This window comes from Leopardus geoffroyi, chromosome E1, assembly GCF_018350155.1.
Source record: "Leopardus geoffroyi isolate Oge1 chromosome E1, O.geoffroyi_Oge1_pat1.0, whole genome shotgun sequence".
In the NCBI taxonomy this organism is placed as follows: domain Eukaryota; kingdom Metazoa; phylum Chordata; class Mammalia; order Carnivora; family Felidae; genus Leopardus; species Leopardus geoffroyi.
The window spans coordinates 51675199-51683493 of NC_059330.1; the positions used below are offsets into that span (position 1 = coordinate 51675199).

Here is an 8295-nt window from a genome sequence, read left to right on the forward strand (position 1 = left end):
CATGGGAGAATCCATTTCCTTGCCTTTTCTTTTCTTTTTTTTTTTTTTTTCAACGTTTTATTTATTTTTGGGACAGAGAGAGACAGAGCATGAACGGGGGAGGGGCAGAGAGAGAGGGAGACACAGAATCGGAAACAGGCTCCAGGCTCTGAGCCATCAGCCCAGAGCCCGACGCGGGGCTCAAACTCACGGACCGCGAGATCGTGACCTGGCTGAAGTCGGACGCTTAACCGACTGCGCCACCCAGGCGCCCCTTTCCTTGCCTTTTCTAAGGCTTCTGGAGGCCACCTACATGCCTTGGTTTATGGCCTCCTTCAGGCATTCTGACCACGGCTGTATCATCACATCTCCTTCTTTGACTCTGACTCTCCTGCCTCCCTCCTACACTTCCAAGGATTCCTGTGATTGCACTGTACCCACCCAGATAATCCAGGAGAGCCTCCCCATTCCAACATTCTTCATCACATGCCATGCGTGAAATCCATTTTGCCACGTAAGGTAATATAGTCACATGTTCTGGGGCCAGGGGGAGGCATTATTCTGCTTACCATACAAAGGGAGAAAGTTTTCATTAATGACCTATATTATCCTTTATCCACATACCTAAAGAATATTGAACTCCTATTATGCCTGTCACATTGCAGCAGATGGAGAGACAGACCACAAGAGTTATGTAAATATTTATCTTTGACGATGACAGGGTCCATGCAATGTGCTAATGAAGACAGCCAAGCTTATTTGGCAAGATTAAGTTGAATTTCCAATCCAACGTATTCAAAGAGAAAAAAACACTTCTGTTTTAGTTTTACAAAAGTTACGCATTATGATTAAACATAACATTAAAAATACAGATTAAAAAGAAAACAAAACAAAGAAAATGACAGTCTCTTGGATTTATATACATATTCATTTTTATTTTTACAAAATCAGACCACAACGCACAGCCTGTTTTGCAACTCCTATTACTCCCTCGTGGAATCTTTTCTGATAGCATTATTCATTTACTAAGTTCCACAAAAATCATAAATTATTACACAATTTCTCTAATGTTATTGGAGATGTAGGTTGCTTTTAATTTTTTTTTAATTTCATAAACAATTTTAAGTTCAGCATTCTGGCAGGCCAGTCTCTGTGCACATTCATGATTATTTCCATGTAGAAAAATGACAAAGCCAAAAAATGACTGAATATTTTTAAATACTTACCTCCATCATTGATGACACCAGTGCTCTAAAATCACATAAAGGTAGTAATATAAATAAAATGTTTGGGGCCATTTCATTAGTTGTGAAAGAATTTTCTCCATCACTTCTTTGGAGATAGCACAGAGTCAAGGGGCGCCTGGGTGGCTCAGTCGGTTGACTGTCCAACTTTGGCTCAGGTCATGATCTCACAGTTTATGAGTTCGAGCACTGCGTCAGGCTCTGTGCTGACAGCTCAGAGCCTGGAGCCTGTTTCAAAATTTGTCTCCTCCTCGCTCTCTGCCCTTCCCCCGCTCACCCTGTCTCTCAAATATAAATAAACATTAAAAAAAAAGAAAGCACAGAGTCGAGTGTGTTAGTTATAGAATAGAACATCTATACTTTATTTGAAGAGATGGTAGGTAAACATATTTAGGATCTAGGTCTTTAAACAGTCTTCATTTAAAATGTATGGCATGAACTTCTGTCTCTACAGAGAGGGACTAACCTTGCCATGGACAGAGACAACTCTCAGTAGTGAATGTAATCAGACAGGGAAAGGTGGACAGATCCAGGGCAGTAACTGGAGTCCAGCAAAGGCATGCTGGCCGAAAGCCAAATGAAACTTTGTTCAAGGCAAATGTCTGCAGGGTGATTCTTCAAAGGCATAAACATTCAAGTACATGCGTGTCAATGCAGTCGAATCGTGGGATGCTCCTCCCCTGCTGATTTACTTACCTGTAAGAAAGAAAAAAAATCATGTTTTCCTTGACATTGGAGTTTGTTATCAAATGCGGAGACCTTAGAAATGATGTGGACATCTGTTGAAAATCATGGTACACAAATAATAACAGCTAATTTTATTGAGCTATTACTGTATTCCAGATATGATGTTTAATGCTTACCTCCGACACTGCAAGTAGTCCTCACAGCGGCATCTGAAGGAGGGAGACATCCCCATTCTACAAGTGTAAAAGTGAGGCTAGAAGACTTAACAAAGATTTAGAACTTGAAGATGGTCATAGAGTTAATAAATGTTGGCTCACGTCTGAGTAATACCAAAATCTATTCTCTTAACATGCTCATTTGGCTGCAAGATATTAAAAGGGAGAAGGGCATGGAAGGGAGGATTTCAAAATGAAGTTAATGAGTAAATCATTTTCTGAAAATGTCTAAGTAACAACAACATACTCCTGATATAAAATTAAAGGAAACAAGCCAATATGTACATTTTTACATAACGTGAATCAATTTTTAAATAGACACGAAATTTTGCAAAAGATAAATTCACAGTTGTACATATACACCTAACCTTATATATAGCTGTGGTCTCTGAATGGTAGAGTCTTCAATTAAGTTTAACTCATCATGCTATTTGTATTTTCTATAATGGAGATGATGGTATTTTTTAATAATAACAAAAAGTGAAACCATTTATTTAAAAATAATACAGAAAGGAGGGGCCCCCTGAATGCTTTCTTGGATCTTCCATAAAACAGAATACACGAAAGAAAGGAATCTTTTTTTTCCTATCAATATTACAGGGATGGTGTTAGACATGAAGGCATTCTGTGCCGTGTTTAATTTGTGAAACCAATAAAATTCACAATATCTGACAAATTGGTTCATGATACATTTTTTTTCTCCTGAAAAGCATCATAAATATGCATGTGCAGGAATAAAACATAACCTCACAGGGAAGTCTTACTGCAAAACTCAAATAAGGCTTTTGGATTCTGCTACACAAAATTTAAATCACCAAGTATTTTACAATTAAACATATATCAAGACCTGATTCTCTCTACTTTCATCAATATACACACTACAGTTGCAAATGACTAAAAATATGTTAGTTTCAATCAAACCATAATAGACCGTGGGATCTAGAAATGTCTGGAGCAATTAGAAATAGCACAATGACTTGAAGTCCTAGGCTTTCCTTCAGATGTAGACTGCCTTTGAACATTATATTGGTCTCAGCTTGGGAACTGAAAATCACTTGTAATGAATTCAATTCAATTTCTTTAATCTGTGAACTCACAGTTAATGCAGATGAGGTTATTTGTTTTCAATGAGCCATTTAATATAATGAAGGAGGGTTTTTGTAATCCCTAATTAATTCTTGCCCTCAGCCCACCAATTGATTAGTAACCCACTGGGGGTGGGTGAGCAGTCAGCCACCTCCCCTTCCAAATAATTGCTACTCTAGTAGGAATGTCACATTCAAAATCACCGTCATTAAAATAACAGCAAATCTGAGATGGTGGCATTAATGAGTCAAACAAATTTCGATTCTTATTGATTAATTGGTGAAATGTATATCATAAACACTGCAAATCTACCTTAAATAAATGTCGGGGTGGAGAAGGGAGCTGTGGTTTTTATTGAGACTACTTCAACTATCCAAACAAGTGTTTCTTTTTTTAGTGAGCAGAATATAATATAGGACTGTGCAAGATGATGGACTGCTATATTTAACTCAGACAAATGCATAACAAATCACTATTCTGTAGTGAGAAGGTACACCTCTTAGGCTCCTTTTTCTTTCTTTCCTTTTTTTTTTTTTTCTTTCCTTGGGGCCTGGATATAAGACCACAGCCATCTAAATAATCCTCCAGAAATAAACCAATGAAATTGTGAGTCTGACAACAGACACAGTATTATACCTGCAGCTGGTAAATGTTTCCATAGTCCAACCACCTTTCCAGTAAAAATTTTATCCCGGGGGAAAGTCAGCAACTAAGATTTTAACTACTTTTCTGCAATAGAAAAGTTTGGGGCAATTGAGACTTCATAAATTTCATTATTTATGGCCTTTATTTTTCTTAGAGAATTACCCACCCATCAAGTATGATTGTGAAAATACTACTACTGTATTACCAAATTCCCATATAAATAAAATTAAAAAATGGTATGATTAACTATGAGACTACCTCATAAGAAAGTACATAATTCCAAGACCATTTTGTTGTTTTCTGTATCGCTTGCTGTGTTCATAATTATTGAATGAGCATTTCAATTATCCAAATATTGGGAAACTAAAAATTCATAAATGTTTTGCCCAATTACCTGGACTGTGAACCTCCACTGACTGGCCCACTCTGTTTTGGGGAGATTCCTAAAAGAATATTTGGAGCTATACCTCTATAGAAATAGTATTTATTTATGTACAACCTTTGTACTCGTGAACATATATCTTTTTTTTTTTTTATTTTATTTTTTTTATTTTATTTTTGGGACAGAGAGAGACAGAGCGTGAACGGGGGAGGGGTAGAGAGAGAGGGAGACACAGAATCGGAAACAGGCTCCAGGCTCTGAGCCATCAGCCCAGAGCCCGACGCGGGGCTCGAACTCACGGATGGTGAGATCGTGACCTGGCTGAAGTCGGACGCTTAACCGACTGCGCCACCCAGGCGCCCCAACATATTTCTAATAGTATGCTAACAATGGAGTATAACCTAGTGAATTGAGTCTCTGCAGCCAAACAGATCTACTGTGGTATTAGAAAGAAAGGACATTTACACTGAATAGTAAGCAACTCCCAGAACTTTGTAAAAACATAACCGCAACCATTAAAAGTAACTTTGCACTACTTACTACAATTTAAAATGTGTGAACCCTTTCACCCAACGTACTAGTCCAGAAGTCCATCCGTATACACGTATGTGGCAAGGATATGTATATAATGATGCCCGCCACAATATTATCAATATTATTTGTAACAGAAAAGAACAGCCAAATATGAAAGGGTTAGTAAAAGGAAAACATTTGTATTATCTTCTTGTCTTGAATTCTTCCAAGAAACAGCCTTGGAGATGGCTTGCCTGTAGGTTCATTTTGGCAATCGATTCCAATCAATGGGAGTGGAAACAAGGGAGTAATGCGATAGAAAAGGAGGGGAAATAACCAATTGTAAAGCATGTTATTGATCCTGCATTTCCAGATGGCAATAATTTGCCATTGCGTATCAATCTTGCTCGAGGACCCTCTGAAGAAATGTGTACAGTTTGCTATTATTTCCTGAGGGCCGGAATCTGATAGTTATTGCCTCTGAAATTCATGAGTTTCTCTATGGAGTCCTGGCTTCTTTGAAGCACTTTCACATTCTCTCGTCGTTAAGAATTTCCAAGCAATTGCCACAGATATCCCAAATGGTGGCAGAGAAATCAAAGAACACAAAGGGAAGGACACGCAGTGTGGCTGAGCCAAGGCAATGTCAGATTCAGCTTGTGAACCACTGGGCAGATTAAACACTGTCTCAGCTACATCCCAGAAATTCCACATGGTCATTTTCATTCAATTAAAAATGCACTGGCCTTTGGATTTCTTTTCATCTGTGACCCATCCGTTCTTTAGATGAGTATTATTTCATTTCCAAACATTTGGGATTTCCCAGATAGCTTTCTGTTGTTGATTTTTAGTTTAATTGTGTTGTGGACAGAAACCATGCTTTGCATGATTTCAACACTTTTAAATCACTGAGTTTGTTTAAGGGCCAAAAATATGGCCTGTCATGGTGAATTCTCCATGTGCACTTGAATGTGTATTCTGTGTATTGGGTGAAATGGCCTCTAGATGTCAATTAGGTCAAGTTGGATGATGGTGCTGTTCAGGTCTTCTAGGTCTCAATAGGTCATCTGACTAATTTATTATTAAATCCCAAGAGAGGGATGCTAGTGTTTCCAACTATAATTGTGGATCTCTTTCTCCTGTTCTATCAGGTTTTGTGTCATGTATTTTGAAACCCTGTTTTGAGATGAAGACACATTTAAATTATGTCCTTGATGAATTAACATTTTTATCATGTAGTAATGTTCCCTCCTTGTTTCTGGTACTATTCCTTTTATGAAATCTAATTTATGTGACATGATTAGTCATTCCAGCCTTATTTTCGTTATGGTATGATTCCTTTTACTTTAGGCAATCCACGATTTATACTTACTGTGGATTTCTCACGGACAATGTAGAGTTGGATCTTACATTTGTATCCAATTTGATAATCTCGGGCTTTTAATTCATAATTTTTAATAATTCTTGGTGGTTATCTCTTCAAGTGCTGTCTTCTTCTCTCTCTTCTGAATCTTTAATTGTACACATTAGGCCATCTGATATGTCCCACAGGTCTTGAATGATCTACAAAGCTTTTCGCTCTTCTCATTTTGTATTTCTGTTTGATTAATTTCTATTTACCTATCCTCGGGTTTGCTAATTCTTTCTCTGGAGGTGTCAAGTTGTTTATAAAGGAATGTACAACTATGAAAATTCAGTAAGTAAAATATGTCCTCAGTGCTTGAAGACAAAACAAGCCTTAGGTATCTTCCCCACTCCCCTCACCGCCCCCCCCCCACACCATTTTTGTTAAGACCCAAAGTATATGGAATCACTAATACAATCATTTTACGTGTCTGGAAGTGTCCACACTAATAAAAATTAGTTTCTACCCAAAGATACTTTGCTGAAGTGTTAAGGATATTTGCCAATAAATATTGCAAGTTCTGCTGTCAAGATTTACTTCATTTTTGTTTTGCGAACACAGTCTCCGTTTGACACGTCTTAAATAAGACCTACCCACATCCCTAGAAATGTTGATATGGAATAAATAAGAGGAAGCTGAAGACTTTTCAGACTGCTTCTGTGACGTTGAGCCATGGGTATGGATATGTGACAAAGGAAGGACTAAGAATGCCGCCCGGAGGCTAATTTTTTTCACGTGCCTTGGTTATATTATAATTTTGTTTCTACCTCCGCCTTTATGCATTTCATAGTTACATATCTACTGTTGCCATTCATCCTTGACATTCTTTCGTTTAATGAATTAAATATCACCAGTCTGATGGCTATTATTTTAGGGTAAACTAAAAACAAACCTATTATGAACATACTTGATTTATTATAGCCTGCCAAACAATTATGACAAAAGATGGCCTTCATTACGTTAACCCTCACCTTCAGCAGCTTCAAATATCTTTTGGAAACAAAACAAAACAAAAACTAGGAGTAAATAAATAATGAAGTAATTTTCCTGTGGGTTTTGGGACAAGATAGACTTTCATTCAGTTCACATTTCATACTTTCTCATGTTTCTTCTTATACCTGTTTACATGTTTGTGAGATGGCAGACTAGGGCTTAGGGGTATAATATTTAGCTACGGAAAGTTCTTCTGTGTGCGAATCCATATGGCCTACCTAATACAATTTATCGAGTTGAATCTGCATACTTACTCTAGGAAATTCCAGGTTTTCCTAGGAATCCCATTTGCAAGAATGTTTCTGCATCCTGTGGACACACAAGACAGAATTTAGAGGTGTCATCAAGCTTAATAAATAACTCAGTTTGGACACTGCAATACCTTGGAATCAATGCGCTCTGAGCCAAATAGGGTGCATCTAGCCTCTGAGCTAAGATGCAAATGACTTATGGAATTTAAGAATTCGGCCTATGGAGAATGATGTACATGGACCTTCTTGAGTTATTTCAGAAGATAATGAGATTTACTCAGAGGGGATCATTCTTAATGATATTAATATAGTATCATGGGGGCACTGGAGTTGGGGTAAGGACATTCTAATAGTTGCTTTTACAAATATAAGAGGAGAAAGGCGGGGCACCTAGGTGACTCAGTCGGTTAAGAATCCGACTCTCAGTTTTGGCTCAGGTCATGATCTCACAGTTTTGTGAGTTCGAGCCCCACATCGGGCTGTGCACTGATGGTGTAGAGCCTGCATGGGACTCTCTCTCTCTCTTTCTCTCTCTCTCACCCCCCCCACCTCTCCCCTACTCATGCTGTCTCTCTCTCTCAAAATAAGTAAACCAACTTAAAAAAAATTTTTTTAAGAGGAGAAAGGCTGTATACAAAAATAAAATTATTAGGATGCAGTGGTGTGGCTTTGGAGCACCTGATTGCCAAGGTGTTAGGAAAAGAGTGGTATCAGACACAGAGGTTGGGGTTGAGTATAGCCTCTTACCTGGAAGCTGCTTGCATTTGAAGCTTTACAACATGATAATCTTACTTTATTCAGTTATCTTTTTTTGAGTAGCAAATGACTCCTAATCTTAGTGGCTGAAAACAATAACCATTTATTTGTGCATATGCTAGGTGAGAGAGAATTCTGG

General features: G+C 37.9%; 1 long non-coding RNA gene across 1 annotated transcript; it reads right to left on the reverse strand.

Annotated features, from left to right (window-relative positions):
* Positions 1–1557: 1557 nt before the first annotated feature.
* On the reverse strand, positions 1558–7839 carry LOC123604690. The gene is made up of 3 exons (XR_006715431.1): positions 7404–7839; positions 2087–2271; positions 1558–1919 (listed from the first exon to the last, which is right to left on the reverse strand). It is a non-coding gene; the product is annotated as an uncharacterized LOC123604690 (long non-coding RNA).
* Positions 7840–8295: the final 456 nt, after the last annotated feature.